Consider the following 20,754-nt stretch of genomic DNA (forward strand, 5'->3'; position numbering starts at 1 on the left):
TTTACACGGAATGAGAGATTTTCAGCAGAGTGTACATCGAATAACTGCAAGGCATAGATTGAATTTATATGTGTAACGGAGTATGAAGGAATCTAGGGTCCTAAAAAGGTTACCAAAGGCTCAAAGGGTATCCAGATCAAATGTATGGAAGGTTTTTTGTTGGAGAGCTATAGACCTTTACCATAGAAAATGTTTGTGGGTTGTATTCACTACTTCTGACGGTTTTGGTGCTAGGTCTTGTTTCCGATAACTAGTGATGCACAACTTGGCAGACATTAGGAGATTAGCTGCAATACCATGGTACATAACTGGAAATGCATCAATACTCAAATTAACCACTTCAGTCCCGGGAGGTTATACCCTCTTCCTGACCAGAGCACTTTTTACAATTTGGCACTGTGTCACTTTAACTGGTAATTGCGTGGTCATGCAATTGGTTTGCGCAAAAGTTATAGCGTTTACAAACTATGAGAAAGATTTATGGCATTTTTTTTACTAGCAATGGCAGTAATCTGAGATTTTTAGCAGTATTGTGACATTGTGAAGGACAGATCGGACACTTTCGATACATTTTGGGACCATTGACACTTATACGGCGATCAGTGCTATAAAAATCCCCTGATTACTAGGTAAATGACACTGGTAGGAAAGGGGCGATCAAGGGTTTAATGTGTGTCCCCTCAGTGTGTTCTAACTGTATGGGGATAGGACTGAGTAGAAGAGGAGACATTTTGCTGTTCCTACATAGTAGGAACAAACGGCAAGTCTCCTCCCTTCTGACAGCACAGGGATTTGTGTGTTTACACACAAAAATCCCTGTGCTGGCGCTCGTGCATGCTATTGCACATGGCCAGCGGCGATCGTGACTGCCGGCCATGCACATTGGGTCCCCCACTGTGCAACGGGCATGCGTGCCCTCTGGTGGCTCTTAAAGGAACCCCGTACCTGTATGGGGTTTCGCACAGGGGAGCCATTCTTCCCTCGTATATAGACGTGAGCCGGTCGGGAACTGGTTAAGTAAGGCTAGTGCTAGGTGTGACGAGGTGATGATACCAGTTACCTCAGATATCAGTTGTAATATTTTCTTCCAGAAGCTGGGAATGTTGTTGCATGACCAAAGAATGTGCAGGATAGTGTCTTAGGCTTCACATCCCTGCCAACATAGCAAAGAGTTAAACATTTTAGCTACTCTGCATGGGGTAAGATACCATCTGAGTGAGACTTTTAAGGCCAGTTTCCAGTGGTTCACACAGTGTGAGTAGCAGATAGTTTGAGTCCATTCATAATCAGAGAAGGAGGCCTTGAGGTTTGATTCCCACTGGAGCATAGGCTTTGTTTACAGAATTTTGTTTTGTCTTATACCAAGTAGTGATGAGCTCAAAGCTCGGGTTGAACATAAGTTCGACTTTAACATCGGGTGTTCACCCATTCGCTGAACAGCAAACATTATGGGGCGTTCAAGGAAAATTTGAGCACTGCGGAATGCCCCATATTGTACTGCGAGATCGCAGTGCATTGCTGTATGATGATTGGCCAAAGCATGCACCTGACCTGCATGCTTTGGCCAATCACAGTGCACTCTGCTGAGAGAGCCATAATCGGCCAAAGGCAAGGTGCCTTTGGCCAATCATAGCTCAGGGGGTCTAAGTCCATGCCCCGCACTATATAAATCCACTTACAGAGCAGCTGTGTGTAGTGTTGTTGGCGTGGACTGAGAGATAGCTTGAGTTAGAAGCAGGCAGGTTATTAAGTTGGTGACAGTGCATTTGATATATATGTATATATAGATATATATATATATATATATATATATATATATATATATATATGCATGCATTTAGCATAGATCATATATTCATTTTTAACATGATATTCAGTCAGTGCAGGCAGTGTATTAATATTTATATATATATATATATATATATATATATATATATATATATATTAGAACAAAAAGGGTATAAGATAGGCCCACAGTACCCCACTCAGCGCCTATTTCAGCAGCCCAAACATTCAGAAAAATAGTAAACAGATATAATAATGACCTATCGAATTAGTCTTGAGGGTCTATAGGGCAGCAGCCGTTAAAGTAGAAAAAGTCATAAAGCAAATAGTACATAGATAAAAATCAGTTCATGTCCTGAAAATATCAGTACTAACACAGCGCTAAACAATAAACAAATTAAAGTCCCAAATAACAGCATAAAAATCCAAAAGGAGATTGTGCAGGAAGGGTGACAATGATGGTATAATCAACGCTGTAAGGTGATAATAATGTTCATCAAAAAGTGCTGTAACTACTCCATCCACCAGGATTGCACCAATATTTCACCGCGTGAAGTTCGTATCCCCTCAGGGGGTTAAACTCACCAGATATAAGAATAACAAGCGCCTTTAAGGGAATAATCCCGTTTTTATATACCGCAATTCAAATGTCCTCCACCAGGGTTCGTCTGCCAAACATGCTTCCACAATGTCATAGAATATAAAAAGATTTGCACATAGTGTAATTCTATTTTTTTATTCAAAAATGGTCACACACAAATAAAACCCTTATGTCAATCTGCGTACATTTAAAAAGAAGAAATAAGCATAAGAACATCAGTGTGTTCTGTCACCGTTTTAGATGGATGCCAGGAACTTTCCCCATGTGTCTTTCTGCTGACACTGTTGTCACTTCCTGGATTTGGTTAGCGGTGGAATGCAGCTGTAACTTCCGGTCAGCGTCGTATAGGCAATGCACTGACGCGTTTCGTCACTTCCGACTTCAACAGAGGGCATGGCTATATGAATTTAGAGAAAATTTAAATAGTCCCGTCCTCCGCTACATGCACCAATCACGGAGCATCCCACAGGACGTCTCAATTGTCATGGGAACACAGCAGATCAGGCTCACTGCCTAACGGAGGCGGTTTCAAAGCCAATTTAAATAAAATTTAAATAGCCCTATCCTGAGCCAATCCCGGAGCGTCCTGATGACCCATCTATGTGGCTGTTGCCATGAGAACCAGGCAGATCAGACTTTATTGTACAGCGGAGAAACAGGAAATTAATACTGGCCAAATCAAAACTATAGAATTTGGCGATTTCCATAGCAAAGCTATGGCATCCATACACCGGAACAGAACACAAAACCATATCATTTAAAGGCATACATCTGAAACAAAAAAAAAAGCGAAAATAGCAGCAGACAAAAGGCAAAGCTAAGAGAGGAAACATACATTGTTTACATCAAGGAAATTCTATATTCCTGCAGAGCTGCTGTTGTTCTATAACAAACATATATATATAGTCTAGTGTGTGTGTGTGTGTGTGTGTGTGTGTGTGTGTACACGTGTATATGTATTGTGACATTGGGGTGATTAGCTCAATTGGTAGATGCATTTTTTAGTCCACATCAGTCAGGCGTGTATGGTTAAGGGCCTGGTAGCCCACGTTTATTAGAAGAAAACAAAATATTAGTCCATCCAGTAATCCCACGCAGGGGTCCAAGCTTAAATTAAATACAGCAAAATCAGAACGAAAATGCTAGCCCACCTGGCTACTCTTCAGCAGTACTGCTGCTATAGGTACTTGCCCCGTCCAACAAACTGCTTGGACGCACACAGCTTCAAGCCTTTCGACACACAGCACACGGCTCCTTGGACGCACACAGCTTCAAGTCCTTCACACAGCTTTGGACATGCACAGCTTCAAGCAGCAAGCTGCTCACACACCACCATCCTACACAAATCCCCTCGTTATATGGGCTGTGTGCAGCTGGGCACACACCCTGCTCGCTAGCCTCAAGACCCGGACACAGGGTTGGAGATCCCGTCCCACCCATAACTCTCAGGGATCTCCAAACTACAGAATCCCATCTGGAGCTAGCAAAACCTGGAGAAAACTGACAGAGCAGTTTTCTCCATTTAAACTCTACACTCTGTAGTCCTGCAGTCCGCAGATATGCAAACTCTGTGTCTCCTTTACCTCTAATTTCATAGGGACAGAGCCTCGCTCTGTCACATATCCCCCCCCCCTTTGTTTCGATCCGGAGGGAGGAACACCAGCACCCATCATGATGGTTGGGACACCTCTGTGCTGGCTGTCAGCCACGTAGGCCCAACCCTTTTTCCGGGTGCGCTTCCAGGAACATTCTCCCCTGGATCTTAACAGGTTCCTATATTACAATATACAAGAGTGTACTAAAAATTACTATAAATGCCTGCCTAATTAGTACACCACTCTGCGCTTTAGGAAACCAATATGCAAGCTAAAAGAATAATATGATATACAGATTGTAATTTTTTTTAAACGCCCTCAGATGAAGTCGGATATGACGAAACGCGTCAGGGCGTAACTATACCGGAAGTGACGAGTGCGCCTCAATCCCTGCGTTTCAGCGAGCGGTAGTAAGGCACGAGACAGTGAAAACGTTCGTTCCTCCTCGATCATAACTGAACCGATGGGATAAGGCACAGTACTTTTTCAATGCTTAAATACTTTGTTTATTTGGTACGCATATATATGTTGGGTTTCGTTTTGTCTAAATAAATAGTGTTAAACAATATCACACTATGTTTGGGCATCTTTGCTTTTTTATATGAGAAAACTGGATTCCAACAAGAGAGACATCTAGTGGCCATAAGAAGCATTGTTGATTGGCAGTTTAAAGGCGTTTTTGATCTTGCTGTTCGGTGAGTGCATCCCCAAAGGGGGATCGTGTGTGCCCCACAAGTGGTGAATTTTTAATGGTGGAAGCTGCAGTTTAATCACAACAGTGAACAGATAAAATAAGCACCTTCTATCCTGGACACGGATCAAAATTTCAATGAACTCACTTTATATATAAAAAATCTTTTAAGAGTGTATATGCGCTGCTATATATGAAAAAGTGGACTTCTTTTAAAAAGTTACAATTTTTTGTATATTGTTTATAGGTTCCTATATTGTCCTATACTCAGCCTTCCTCTACTTTTGGGGTCCCTGGGCTTATTCACTTTTCTTGGGGGAACTCTGCCTTCCTTGAGCCCTCCTTTCAACTTACAAATACCCATTTTACCCTTCACCATCGGTATTTCAGGTTCAAAACAGTTTTTCTTGGTACCCACTGCAACCAAATCATTGTTTACAGAACGAACTCTTAACAGATCACAGCTTTCAATATCATCAGTGCTTTCCAATTCAGTGTTTGTTAGAAGAAGACCTGAGGAGGGACTACGTCCGACGGGACCATAGCACAGCTCCACCTCACCCATTGTCAAACACTCCATGGGTACCTGTTCTAACAAACTACCCTGACCCAAGCATAAACCATTTTTTCCAGGTGTACACATTACATTGTTACGGCAACCAACATTAACACTTTCTCCCATAGTGTCTCCGGGCACCTTAACTTGTACCTCGGGGCCAGTGACAGAAAGCATCTCTGCTACTGCGGAGTCCATTCTGGGCCGTTCCTTCTCATGAGGCCTAGCGGGTAAGGCAGTATCTGCGCCCTCTACTGACAACTGCTCCGCCGCACCTCGGACCACACCAGCAGAGATGTTTCTAGTCACCGCATCAGACGGAGAGACCTCTGATATCTCAAGCAGTTCTCTCGCGTGCCTTCCATACCGATCAATAACTAGAAGTACGCTCACAGAGAATCTGGAGATCCTGTGCCAAATGGGTAACCATTGGTCCCACCAATTCCACTGTTGGTCAAGGTTTCCCAGCACAGCCTGTACCACCTGGCTCCACCCATTGGTGCTACGCAGCACCACCTGGTCCAACTGCGGTGGAGATACCCAAGTATACAGCAAGTTCATCTTTACCAACTCTAGCATTTCCAGTAAGGTTTCTGTCATCTCTAAACATCCCATGTCTAAACACCAGAACTTTCTAGGGTCTTCTACCCTGTCCAAGACATGGAGGGGCTCAGCGACTGCAGGTTGAGAGGGTGAGACATTTGAAGAGACCTCATCCTCCTTGGAGGTACCCATCATCACAGCTTGTTTCTCCCCTGGAGAGCTGTCAGACACATGTCTCACACTTATCCCTTCTGCACCAGTGTTGGTGAGCCTCTGCAGGTCATTACAAGTCACACTATCACTTTGATACTCAATATCATTTAGCTGTGGGGCTGTGGACAACACATCTGCGATGCCAGTGCCCTGAACTGTTTCTTCAGAGGGGAGGGCAGCAACCTTTGCAGGGACCAAGACGCCCTCAACCACCGGCGGCTCTGCGATCCCCCTGTCTGGCATAGCGGTTGTGTCCACACCCTTGTTACTTAAGCTAGCCTTACCCAGCATGGCTAGCAATTGTTTGGCCCAGCTGTCCCAGTCCATTGTGGTTCCACCATGGGTGTTCCACAGCGTTGCATCACCTGCTGTAGAAGGCCGCACAGAAACCTGGGATTCATTAGCTTCAACTGCACATTCGTCACTTCTATACAGATCATTTTGCAACACCATACTTTTACCAATGTTGCATTGGGGTGATGCTTCGTCACCTAAAACTTGGTGCAGCACACCATTCTGAACACCTTTTTCTGGTGGCACTACAGACACATCCAGCTTTGTACACTCAGCTTTTGCAGGCTGAATTAACCCCTTGCCCACTGGGCTACACGTAGGGTTGTGGGGCTGTGCCCACACGCTCTCACTGTGTGAATTAGTCCCCCCTTGTTCCACCAGCATAGCACCAGAGCCATCCTGGACAGCCTCTGACTCCAACACATGGAGACCCCATGAGACTTCCATGGACAATCCTGTGCCTCTGCCTGTCATGGGAGATCTCCTACTCTCATCACTGGTAGTGAACACATTACCAACCTCACTCTCAGATATGACATTACAAGAAATACATGTTTCAATGTCATTACACTCATCACGTTTAGCAATAGTATCACTTTTGTTAGTACGATCATTAGCATTCTCATTACATGTAGACACAACTGCCGTTTTTGTGGTTTGTTTATGAGCCACCATAACCTCTGAGCGACTCTTCACAGCACCCGCTCTTTGTAAAGGGGCACTTTTGCCTATTTGGGCAGCTCCATAGCTGACCTGGGAAACTCTCTGCTCCAACACTGCAAGCTCCTTGGAAGTTTCCCTGGGCAACCCTGCAGCAGCTGTCACTAGGGAACATGGTACCAGCACTGTTTTGGTCACCCCTAGCTTGTTTTTCCCAGCCATCTGCTGGATCATAGCAGGCATATGCAGAGTCCCCATGTCCTTTTCAGTCTTTAGCCCTGCGTCTAGTTGGGCTTTACGCTGCGCCTCCCCACTGCTCTGGGTAGCACACTGCAGAAAGTCTATGTCCATTTGCACTGCGGATCTCCCCACTGGACATACTCCCACTTCACTGGGTTCAGCATCATAAACTGAAACAGTCTTACCAGTTCCTGCAGCTGATGTCATAGCCTTCACTTGAGTGCGTTGTCTCACTGGTGTGGTGTCTCCATAGGCTAACTCCCCCATGTGGCCATGGAGCAAAACTGCAGCCTTTCTGGACCCACTGACGCCCCCTGTAGGTAACACAAGATCCTTGTTGATAGGGGTAACTGCAGACTTGCGCTCCAAAGCTGGTTGGCTATACCTCATGCAGGATTCAAGCTGATGTACTCTCCTTTCTGGACTGACCCCTTTGCCTAAGCGGCCATGACAGAAAACTTTACGTTTCTCTGGATTTCCAAATCCTAGGTCTTCCGGCGACACTTCTCCCATCCTGGAGCATTGCTGGCGGCCCGTGATACGATGGAACTCTCCTCTAAGAAGGATTTCCTCTTTAAACTTGCTGTAGTCATCCTGGTCCCCATCCATCAAATGGTAAACCGACCGGAACTCTATCCGCAATAAGGTTTGCAGCAGTTTTGGCCACCGTGGGTTGCACATAGTCAGAGGCCAAGATCTCAGCCCCTTGCAGTGCACCCCACTCTTTGCGATTCCGCTTGAACCATTCATTTGCTGTCTCACACGTCACTGGCCCCTTTTGACTGGCCCTACAAGGTGGAGACATCTTCTCAGGCCATGCTGAGCTCACGTCCTCTTTAACTTGATTAAACATGAACTTCTTGCTTTTTGACTGCCTCATCCTTGCAATCACATGCACACAGCAGCTTGTAACAGTTCTCAGCAGAGAAAGAAAAAAAAAATCTGATGTTTGATTCTTCCTTCACAGGTACACAACCCGCATGCAACACAGTCCATCAAATAAACGTATACGCAATGCTGTTCGCCTGGCTGCCACACACAGCTAGAAGTAGTTCCTGATGCGACTCACCATGGAGCAAGGACCCGGATTCCACCGTCTACATGCCCGCATTCGAGCACCACTTGTGACATTGGGGTGATTAGCTCAATTGGTAGATGCATTTTTTAGTCCACATCAGTCAGGCGTGTATGGTTAAGGGCCTGGTAGCCCACGTTTATTAGAAGAAAACAAAATATTAGTCCATCCAGTAATCCCACGCAGGGGTCCAAGCTTAAATTAAATACAGCAAAATCAGAACGAAAATGCTAGCCCACCTGGCTACTCTTCAGCAGTACTGCTGCTATAGGTACTTGCCCCGTCCAACAAACTGCTTGGACGCACACAGCTTCAAGCCTTTCGACACACAGCACACGGCTCCTTGGACGCACACAGCTTCAAGTCCTTCACACAGCTTTGGACATGCACAGCTTCAAGCAGCAAGCTGCTCACACACCACCATCCTACACAAATCCCCTCGTTATATGGGCTGTGTGCAGCTGGGCACACACCCTGCTCGCTAGCCTCAAGACCCGGACACAGGGTTGGAGATCCCGTCCCACCCATAACTCTCAGGGATCTCCAAACTACAGAATCCCATCTGGAGCTAGCAAAACCTGGAGAAAACTGACAGAGCAGTTTTCTCCATTTAAACTCTACACTCTGTAGTCCTGCAGTCCGCAGATATGCAAACTCTGTGTCTCCTTTACCTCTAATTTCATAGGGACAGAGCCTCGCTCTGTCACAGTGTATATATATATATATATATATATATATATATATATATATATATATATATATATATATATATATATATATATATATATATATATATATATATATATATATATATATATATATATATATATATATAGATATGTGTGTGTGTGTGTGTGTGTGTGTGTGTATATATATATATATATACAGTATCTCAAAAAAGTGAGTACACCCCTCCCATTTTTGTAAATATTTTATTATATCTTTTCATATGACAACACTGAAGAAATGACACTTTGCTACAATGTAAAGTAGTGAGTGCGCAGTTTGTATAACAGTGTAAATTTCCTGTCCCCTCAAAATAACTCAACACACAGTCATTAATGTCTAAACCGCTGGTAACAAAAGTAAGTACACACCTAAGTTAAAACAAAGAATTCTCTGAGGATCTGAAAAAATTGTTGCTCTCATAAAGATGGCCTATGCCATGGATGGCAAACCTTGTCACTCCAGATGTTTTGGAACTACATTTCCTATGATGTTCAACTACAGTGCAGAGTGCATGAGCATGATGGGAAATGTAGTTCCAAAACATCTAGGGTGCCAAGGTTCACCATCATTTGGCTTAGGCTATAAGAAGTTTGCCAAGAACCTGAAACTGAACTGCAGCAGGGTGGCCAAGACGATACAGCGGTTTAACAGGACAGGTTCCACTCAGAACAGGCCATGGTCGTAAAATGAAGTTGAGTGCACATGTTCAGCGTCATATCCGAGAGGTTGTCTTTGGGAAATAGACGTATGAGTGCTGCCAGCATTGTTGCAGAGGTTGAAGGGGTGGGAGGTCAGCCTATCAGTGCTCAGACCATGTGCCATACTCTGCAAAGAGTTTGCTGAAGACAAGCATTCTAAGCACATGGATTACTGGAACCATGTCCCGTGGTCTGATGAAACCAACATAAAGCTATTCAGATGGTGTTCAGATGCGTGTGTAGCGGTAACCAGGTGAGGACAGAGTACAAAAACAAGTGTGTCTTGCCTACAGTCGAGCATGGTGATGGGAGTGTGATGGTCTGGGGCTGAATGAGTGCTGCCGGCACTGGGAAGTTTCAGTTCATTGAGGGAACCATGAATGTCAACATGTACTGTGACATAATGAAACAGAGCATGATCCCCCCCTTCCGAGACTGGGCCACAGGGCAGTATTCCAACATGATAATGACCCCAAACACACCTCCAAGACGACTACTACCTTCCTAAAGAAGTTGAGGGTAAAGGTGATGGACTGGCCAAGAATGTCTCCAGACCTAAACCCTATTGAGCATCTGTGGGGCATCCTCAAACGCAAGGTGGAAGAGAGCAAGGTCTCTAACATCCACCAGCTCTGGGATGTCATCGCGGAAGAGGACTCCAGTGACAACCTTTGAAGTTCTGGTGAACTACATGTCCAAGAGGGTTAAGCAGTGTAGACATTAATGGCTGTGTTTTGAGTTATTTTGAGGGGACAGCAAATGTATACTATTATACAAGTTGTACACTCACTACTCTACCTTGTAGCAAAGTGTAAACTCATATATATATATATATATATATATATATATATATATATATATATATATATACACTCTACATTCAGTGTAGCCTATATATACAGTGCATTCCATGGTGTATACTTTCTAATACACTTCAGGTGGTGTACACAGTATCTAATACAGTGTGTACAGTTTCTACTACACTTCTGGTGGTCTATACAGTATACAATGCAGTGCAGCTGTTGTACAGTTGCTAATACAGTGCAATCATTGTACAGTTGCTAATACAGTTCAGGCGGTGTACACAGTATCTAATACAGTGTGTACAGTTTCTACTATACTTCTAGTGGTGTACATAGTATACAATACAGTGCAGCCACTGTACACATTCTAATACAGCGTAGGCAGTGTACACAGTATCTAATACACTGTGTACAGTTTCTACTACACTTCTGGTGGTGAACACAGTGCAGCCATTGTACAGTTGCTAATGCAGTGCAGATGGTGTACACAGTATCTAATACAGTGTGTGCATATTCTAATACACTTCTGGTGATGTACACAGTATACAATACAGTGCAGCCATTGTACACTTATTAATACACTTCAGGTGGTGTACACAGTATCCAGTACAGTGTAGTGTGGTGTTGCAAAACAAAAAATATATCATGTCTGGAAGGCAACCAAGGAGAGTCAGAAACTCAGAGGCCACTAAAAGAGGGCTAAGCAGCCTCTGTGTCTACAGTCAACAGTGGTGATCGTGGACATGGTGCATCCTCTGCAGGTGGCGGTGGGGCACACTTGTCCTTTTATGTTGCTGCTGGCCGTGTTATTGAGTCACAACATGCAGAAGAGTCGGTGGAGTGGATAACAAAGCCATCCTTATTCTCCTCATCCTCTGTCACCCAGGCTTAGAGTAGCTTGCCTTCAAATGCAGCTGCCAAAACGGCCTATTCCACCAGCTCCTTGTCCACTTTTACTCCTTCTGTAGCCCCACCATCGTGCACAGAGAAGTCCCCGGAATTATTCTACCACAGTGTCAGTTATATTCTGTTGGAGGATGCACAGCAATTTGAAGGCTCCGATGTTGGTTCCCAGTTTGAGGAAGGGAGTAACGTGAGCCTAGAGAGAGGGGGTGCCACAGGAGTACAAGAAACTGGAAGTCATGTTGCCCCAGCTAGAGGAATGCCCTAATGCCCCCCAGCTAGAGGAATGCCCTGTACACACAGTCGGACTTTCCGATGGAAAATGTGCGATTGGATCTTGTTGTCGGAAAATCCAATCATATGTGGGCTCCATCTGACTTTTTCTGTCGGAATTTCCGACACACAAAGTTTGAGAGCAGGATCCAAAATTTTAAGACAACAAAATCCGATCCTTTAAATTCCTTGAAATTCCGATCGTGTGTAGACAATTCCGATGGACAAAGTGCCATGCATGTGCAGAATAAATTACGAGATGAAAGCTATAGGCTACTGCCCTCTTTATAATCCTGTTGTATGTGGTTTATGTCACCTCATTCTGAACGATCAGATTTTTTGACAACTTTGTGGGACTGTGTGTATGCAAGACAAGTTTGGGCCAAAATCCGTCGGAAAAAATCTGACAGATTTTGTCGTCGGAATGTCCGACCACGTGTACAGGGCATTGTTCTGCAAAGCCTGCGAAAAGACCCTAGGATTTGTGGTATCAAGGAGAGGGATCATTACTGGCTGGCAACCCTTCTTGATCTACGTTACAAGGGTAATGTTGCAAAACTCATCCTGCCTTCACAGAGAGAGCAGAGGATGAAACATCTTCAGGAGGCCTTGAAGAAAGGTTTGTGTAACACATTTCCAGACCCTAGGAGGTTACCATTTCCTGGTGCTGGACAACGTGTTGCTGAGGCTTTATTCAGTTAGAGGAAGACCAGTGGAGGAGGTGGACGGCTGACCAATGCCTTTAAAAAAAATTTCATTCCTCAGCACCAAGGTCAAATCGGTTCAAGCAACCATTGTCAGCATCTGCAGGAATATCTAGGGGCAAGGAATATATGGTGCAGGAATATCTAGGGGCAAGAACAGACTTACTGGGTCTTGAGGATGGACCACTGGCCAGAACTTTCTCAATATGCAATTGAGCTACTGGCCTGTCCTGCATCCAGCATGCTTTCTGAATGCACATTACGTGCTGCTGGAGGGTTTGTAATGGATCAAAGAGTGAGTCTGTCCACAGACTCCATTCATAGGCTCACATTCATAAAAATGAATCAGTCTTGGATCAGCAGCTATCAAGCACCTGATGGTGATGTAACAGATTGAATTTGCTATGGATGTGGGATCCCTTGAAGACTTCCTAGGCTGACTATCCTATTACTCCTCAATCTTGATGATTCTAGCTTCCAACATCAAGGAGTCTGTGATGGGGTACTTAAAGGGGTGTGGGTCCCGTGTTCGGGGTTCTGGAGTTGTTCGTGAGACCTGGTGGTCTGGTCTGGTTCCAGGACTGGGGTAGCCCCATGAAGGGTCCCGGTCACAGGGTGTTCGACACCCCACAACATGTTCCTGTCAGTGTCCCCTGATAGACCTGTTTGGTCTGGGGTAGGGATCCGTCCGTTCCTGAGTCTCAGAACCTGCTGTTCCGAGGCGCACTGAAGGAGGATTCAAAGTGTCTGGGTGTGCTCTCGGCTTGGAGGGACACCGCAGCTCATGGAAGTGACCTGAGGAGGACTTTTCAGAGGAGGGCCGGCAAGTGGCATCCTGAGAAGTGCCTAGTTACTGAGTTGAGAAGGACATTGACAAATTAACACTTTTCCAGTACTGTTGAGGAGACAGGAAACATTCCAGGTATGGAGGAAAAAGGTTCCTGTTCACCCTTACCCTCACCCTCTGGCTAGAGATCTGTTCAGCCTTGGAGAGCCCAGCTGCGAGTGGCTATTCCCTGGGTCGAAATAGAGACTTTGCTAGACCTGCAGTCCAAGGTGCCTGATTTCTTCACCCGTGCCCTCTGTTCCCTAAGAGATTGTGTTAATTGTTCTTACTGCAAAATAAAACCCTTTAAAAAGGACTTCATCTGTGTCAGTGTTCAAGTCATTGGGTATCAACCCTGGGAACCCCTAGAAGTGGAAGAGCAGGCCAAGAGAAGGTAACTGGTAAGCCCATACAGTCAAGGCCGCCCTGCAATGGGTTATGTCCACTACATATATATATATACTGCTGTTCAGAGTATATAGTGCCTGGGGGACCTCCACGCCATTTTTAAAACATTTTGGTGTGGGGTTCCCCTTAATATCTATTCTAGACCTGAAGGATTTTGGGGGGACTTCCACACCATTTTTTTGGTATTTTTGGTATTTTTATCTATTGTATATTGCCGAGTACTGACAATGCATTACAGCCATGAGTTTTAAATTAAAGGTTTTCCTTTAGAAATCTCATTTTGCTGTGGTACTGTTATAAACATGGGAAAGATGTGCAACTTTACAGGCATACTAAGGAAACCCCCAGGCACGATATATAAAGGAATATTTAATTGTTATTGATTCACTTTAAGCATTATTAAAATCACTGCTCCCAAAAAAAAATTCAGTTTTTAAAACTTTTTTTGCATTGATACATGTCCCCTGGGGCAGGACCCAGGTCCCCAAACAATTTTTATGACAATAACTTGCATATGATAAAGATGCAAAGATAAAATACAAAATAATCATCCCAGCATTAACAGCGCTAGAAAAATAACTAGGAGTATTTAGTGCAATTGGAAGTTGATTGAAAGCCACACACAAACATTAATTCATATGTGACAGAGTCCAAAAAAAGTCCTTCAGATAGATGGGGTGCTCCGTGACCCCTCAGAATCGTAGGGAAGCCTCAAAGCCTGTTAGGCGCTCTGAGGAAGACATGATTACAAAACGCATTTGGGCATGACCACGCAGCTACCCTGTCTGCCAGTCTCAGTGCGTGTCATCCCAGGTCTCATCATGGCTATCAACACCAGGAAGTGGTGAGAGTGACATGTGCTGTGCAGCACAGACTTAATGTTTACACTGCTGATTTTATCTGATGTTCTTGTAAGCATTTTATCATTTGTGGGTGTGTTCCCAAATAAAACAGTGTTACGCTATGCAAATCCCCCCTTTCTTTCTTTGCACGGTGTACTTTGTGAGCAACCTGAAGAAATAATTGTGACATATACAAGGGCAGGAGCCTATCCTACACTGTAAGGAGAGACCAGGTTTTAACCACTTAACAACCGGCCCATAGCCGAATGACGGCTACAGGGCGGTTGTTTAACTCTGGGAGGCCGTCATATGACGTCCTCCCAGAATTCCGCTCTTGCGCGCCCCCTGGGGTGCGCACTCGAGAGCATCCGTGACCATCACGGATCACGGTAAACGGCCGCTCATCGCGGTCGTTTACCACGTGATCACGTGATCACTCCGTCAAATGACAGAGTGATCACTTGCAAACAAACCGGCGCCATGTTATGACGCCGGTTCCTCCCTCCCCCTCTCTGTACCGATCGGAACAGCGTAGGGGGAAGAGATCGGTGTCAACAGCGAAGTGGGCTGCATCTGCAGTGCCGCTGCTCACCGAAATTTAACCCCTCAATTCCCTGCCAATACTCTGCAATACTCTGCATTACTCTGCATTATTGTGCAATATTCTGCATTACTGTGCTGTGCAATACTCTGCATTACTGTGCAATACTCTGCATTACTGTGCTGTGCAATACTCTGCATTACTGTGCAATACTCTGCATTACTCTGCAATACCCTCCAACACTCTGCAATACCCTGCAACACTGCAATACCCTGCAACACTCTGCAATGCTCTGCAACACCCGCCAATACCCTGCAACACTCTGCCAAGCTCTGCAACACCCGCCAATACCCTGCAACACTCTGCAATGCTCTGGAACACCCGCCAATACCCTGCAACACTCTGCAACACCCGCCAATACCCTGCAACACCCGCCAATACCCTGAAACACTCTGCAATGCTCTGCAACACCCGCCAATACCCTGCAACACTCTGCAATGCTCTGCAACACCCGCCAATACCCTGCAACACTCTGCAATGCTCTGCAACACCCGCCAATACCCTGCAACACTCTGCAATGCTCTGCAACACATGCCAATATCCTGCAATGCTCTGCAACCCAATACTCTGCAACGCCATACTCTGAGATACCCAGCCATACCCAGCCATAGTTGGTGATACCCTGCAATACCCAGCCATAGACCCCCCCCCCCCCCCACCGCCCTCCGGTGCTTCTACCAACTCGCCAATACGATCAAAGCCAGAATCTTTTTTTTTCCAGGCTTCCCAGCTTAGAGGTGAGATGTGGGGTCTTATTGACCCCATATCTCACTGTAAAGAGGACCTGTCATGCCATATTCCTATTACAAGGGATGTTTACATTCCTTGTAATAGGAATAAAAGTGATCAAAAAATTAATTTTTGGGGGAAAAAAAGTCAAACTAAAATAAACAAAGTAAAATGAACAATACATTTTTTTTTTTAAAGCGCCCCTGTCCCCATGTGCTCGCATGCAGAAGCGAACGCATACGTAAGTCCCGCCCACATATGAAAACCGTGTCCAAACCACACATGTGAGATATCGCTGTGAACGTTAGAGCGAGAGCAATAATTCTAGCCCTAGACCTCCTCTGTAACTCAAAACATATAACCAGTAAAAAAAAAAATCGTCGCCTGGGGATTTTTAAGTAGCCACGTTTGGCGCCATTCCACGAGCGTGTGCAATTTTGAAGAGTGACATATTAGGTATCTATTTACTCAGCGTAACTTCATCTTTCACATTATGCAAAAATTGGGCTAACTTTACTGTGTTTTTTTTTTAAGCACAAACCTTTTTTTTCCAAAAAAAAGCATTTGAAAAATTGCTGCGCAAATACCGTGCGAGATAAAAAGTTGCAACGGCCACTGGACCCGTCTACCGCAGGACTATGTGGACAGCCCGGCAGCCTTCTCTATGGTATTGAATGAGACAGTCAAATCCTGGCAATCGAGCGCCGGGTCGGTACTCATCCAATATGTGGATGACCTCCTTCTCTGCAGCCCTACCCCAGAAGCTTGTGAAGAAGGCTCAAAAAACTTGCTGGATCACCTAGCCAAGGCAGGTCACTTGGCCTCACGGAAAAAGATACAGTGGGTGACCCCTACTGTAGAGTACTTGGGGTGCATCCTCAACAAGGGAGAGAGAAGTGTTTCCCCCCACCGTGCCGCAGCCCTTAACGCTCTGCAGCCACCCAGGGACAAGGCCGCCCTCTTGTCTTTCCTGGGAGCAATCGTCTATTGCCGGCAGTGGATCCCTGACTGCTCATTTCATGACTCCATTCTGAGGAGGGCCACGCTCTCCACTGCGCCAAAAGTGGTGGAATGGACGGAGGAAATGTTACACTCATTTAACACCCTCCTCTCCTCCCTTGCCTCCGCCCCGGCCTTAGGACTAGTGGACTACAGGAAAACTTTTTATCTATATTGTGTAGTTAATGGATCTGCCTTTGCAGCAGTTCTTGCCCAAGAGCACGGTAATTCTTACCGACCGGTGGTTTTCCTACAGACCCTTCAGGAACAGTTTGGCAGAATCTCCCTGGACTTTCCTCCTCCTCCCACCAGCTCGGACTGAAGTCTTTGCAAAAAGAAAGAGACAGGGGCTTAGAAGATCAGTATGTACTACACACCATTTTGCTCTGGTCGATAGTATTGACTTTTGTGGTATTTGGGGGGGCATACTGGGATTTTTCAAGAAAATATTTCTCGTATTAGTGATGATAGTGTTGTTGATAGTAATGTTCTATGTGATCGCCAATTGCTGCTGCATAGCAGCCTCCAAGGTTTCCCATCCAACAATAGCAACCAAGCCCAATGACGAAGAGAAAGCACTTATGGCTTTTTCCAAGAATGTCTGGTATAGAGGATGATCGATAACTTCGTGCCAAAGTTATGATCACAGGAGGGATTATAAGGATTAACAAGTCTCCATTTTGTTATACTGTCTTCCATTTTAAACTTTGTATGACCAAGCTAGAATTCTAACTGCTAAGACATAGATGCTCGCTATTTGGAAAATATGCTGTTTTCTTAGAATGCCCTTGGCCGCGAGAGTTTGTACAGAGAAAGCCAAGATATGCAGTTATCTTATATTCCCTTAACTACGTCTGTGACCTAGAACGTCTGGATCACAAGCTACTAGCACAATGTTGATGAATATTGTAGTCTCATAGTCTCACCCTTATCTCGTGAAGGTTAATGACGTGCTTTGCCATGAAGACGATTTCTGCTTATTCTGCTTGTTCTGTCAATAAACCTGTTACTAGGAAAAGTTTGGTGTATAACTACGAGGGGATCCCTGATTGGCTACTCCACAGGGTGCCACCCCAATTGTCTCAGCATATAACCTGTTGTATTCAAAACATTAAATGTAATCATTATTCACATACATCTCGTGTATGAGTCTTGGTTATCTCACTGGTGAATGGGACTCCCAAGTACATCCAGACCACGGCCTAGGAAAGATAGGAAGAGGGAAATCGAGCACCTAACAGAGCAAGGACCTACCTTTACAGTATTCTCCAGGGTGTTTGCTAAAAAAACATATATAATGTTTTGGGATTCTATGTAATTTTCTAGCAAATAAATGATGATTTTTACATGTAGGAGAGAAATGTCAGAATTGTCCTGGGTGCTCCAGAACGCCTGATGGCGCTCCCTGCATGTTGGGCCTCTGTATGTGGCCACGCTGTGTAAAAGTCTCACACATGTAGTATCGCCGTACTCGGGAGTAATAGCAGAATGTGTTTTGGGGTGTAATTTGTGGTATGCATATGCTGTGTGTGAGAAATAAACTGATAATATGACAATTTTGTGAAAAAAAAAAAAGTAAAAAAAATCTTGATTTTGCAAAGAATTGTGGGAAAAAAATGACAACTTCAAAAAACTCATCATGCCTCTTACTAAATACCTTGGAATGTATTCTTTCCAAAAAGGGGTCATTTGGGGGGTATTTGTAATTTTATGGCATGTTAGGGTCTCAAGAATTGAAATAGGCCATCAGTGCTTCAGGTGTGATCAATTTACAGATATTGGCACCATAGCTTGTGGACTCTATAACTTTCACAAAGACCAAATAATATCTACCAATTTGTACTTATTTTTACCAAAGATATGTAGTAGTATAAATTTTGGCTAAAATGTATGAAGAAAAAATTACTAATCTGCTAAATTTTATAACAGAAACAAAGAAAAATTCATTTTTTTACAGAATTTTCTGTATTTTTTCTTTTATAGCACAAAAAATGAAAAAAGAGGGGTGATTAAATACCACCAAAAGAAAGCTCCATTTGTGTGAAAAAAAGGACAAAAATTCCATATAGGTCCAGTGTTGCATGACTGAGTAATTGTCATTCAAAATGTGAGAGCACTGAAAGCTGAAAATTGGTCTGGTTATTAAGGGTGTTTAAGTGCCCAGTGGTCAAGTGGTTAATCTTTATTATTACTGCTGGCTTATGAAGGATCCGATTCCAGGATAACAGTCCACTCAATAGGGTCTGGAGACAGAAAAGCTGATTTATAGCTCTTTTGTGGTAAGTGCATTACCAACGGGGACCACTTGAGCATGAGGTTTCTTTTGGTGATGGTATATAGCAGTGGTCATCAACCCTGTCCTCAGGACCCACTAACAGGCCAGGTTTCATGTATTACCTTGGTGAGATGCAGACTAGAAAACTGCAATCACTGAGCAGCAAATGATATCACCTGTGATGTATTTCAGTTATATTGCAAACCTGGCCTGTTAGTGGGCCCTGAGGACAGGGTTGATGACCACTGGTATATAGGCTTTGAGGCTTCCCTATGATTCTGAGGGGTCACGGAGCACCACATCTATCGGAAGGAATTTTTTTGGATTCTGTCACATATGAATTAATGTTTGTGTGTGGTTTTCGATCAACTTCCAATTACACTAAATAATCCTAGTTATTTTTCTAGCGCTGTTAATGCTAGGATGATTATTTTGTATTCTATCTTTGCATCTTTATCATTTGGTTTATTTATATAATTGCTGCTATCGTGAATCAATTCTATCTATCCTTTTGAGCGCTAGGATCAGCAATACGTAGTTTTACTGATACTTTTGATTGAATAACTTGCATCTAAGCCTTTAAAATGAGCACTTTTGATTTTTCATGTTCGCATCCCATAGACTTTAACGGTGTTTGCATGTTCTGCTGCAAATCAAACGGGGGAGAGGGGGTGTTCAGCTCATCCCTAGTAACAAGTTGTAAATTGTGATACACCTTTTGGATTTTTTGCAAGAGTCAGATAATACTGCCAAATTTTGGAGTGTAGATTAATAGCATGTGGTGGGAGAGTTGGTAATAGGTGATAAATGTGGTATAACGTGAGAAAAGTGGTGCGCTGAATACCATATTTGGTTAAAGTGGCCTCTGATGGACTTGGCTTTCTTTCTAAATAGAGGTCTCTCTAGTGAGTTGATACCAAATTTTATCCAGCTATCAAACATGATATCTGGTATGAGATGCTTTAGTGTGGTTAGTGGTATTTTTATATCAGGGTTTTGAGAAGGTTGAGAGGTAGGTTTTGTTATTTTTATCCATGCTTGGATGGATGTCTTAGTGGTAGGGAGATCAGAAAAATCTAGTGGCTTCCACAAGTCGGCATAAAGTAGGCAGTAAAGGTTGGAAATCATATTAAGCTCTTTCTCTATATCTAGCCATAATGGTTCTGTAGAGGGATTAAACCAGTGTTTCAAGATGCACCTCTGTGTAGTAATCTTGTAGATCAATCATCCACATACCACCAACTTTTCTGTGTTTAGTTAAAGATGTGTGGGAACAGTGAGCCCTTTTCCCCTGACAAATAAAGCCTCTCATTAAAGAGGTAAGAGATTTCAAGTATGACTGTTTTAAGGGGATGTGAAGGGACCTGAATATGTACAAGATTTGGGGTAGGATCTGCATTTTATATGCAATCAGTCTTCCTACCCATATAATCTCTACCTGTACTAATTTCTTCAGTTCTGCCTCTTGTTTAGCTATTAGCCCTTGTAAACACGGTCGGACATTCCGACAACTAAATCCGTCTGATTTTGTCCAACGGATTTTGTCCAAAACTGGTGTTGCATTCACACGGTCAGGCAAAGTTGTTGGAAAATCCGATCGTTCAGAACATGATGACGTTATTTCGTTATGACGGTACTACGTTCAGGCTAGTAGTCAATAGCTTTGGTCTAGGAATTTGATCTGAGCATGCATGGCACTTTGTTCGATCGG

This window comes from Lithobates pipiens, unplaced genomic scaffold (assembly GCF_037356315.1).
Source record: "Lithobates pipiens isolate NorthernLeopardFrog02 unplaced genomic scaffold, aLitPip1_a1.2 Scaffold_16, whole genome shotgun sequence".
Lineage (NCBI taxonomy): Eukaryota > Metazoa > Chordata > Amphibia > Anura > Ranidae > Lithobates > Lithobates pipiens.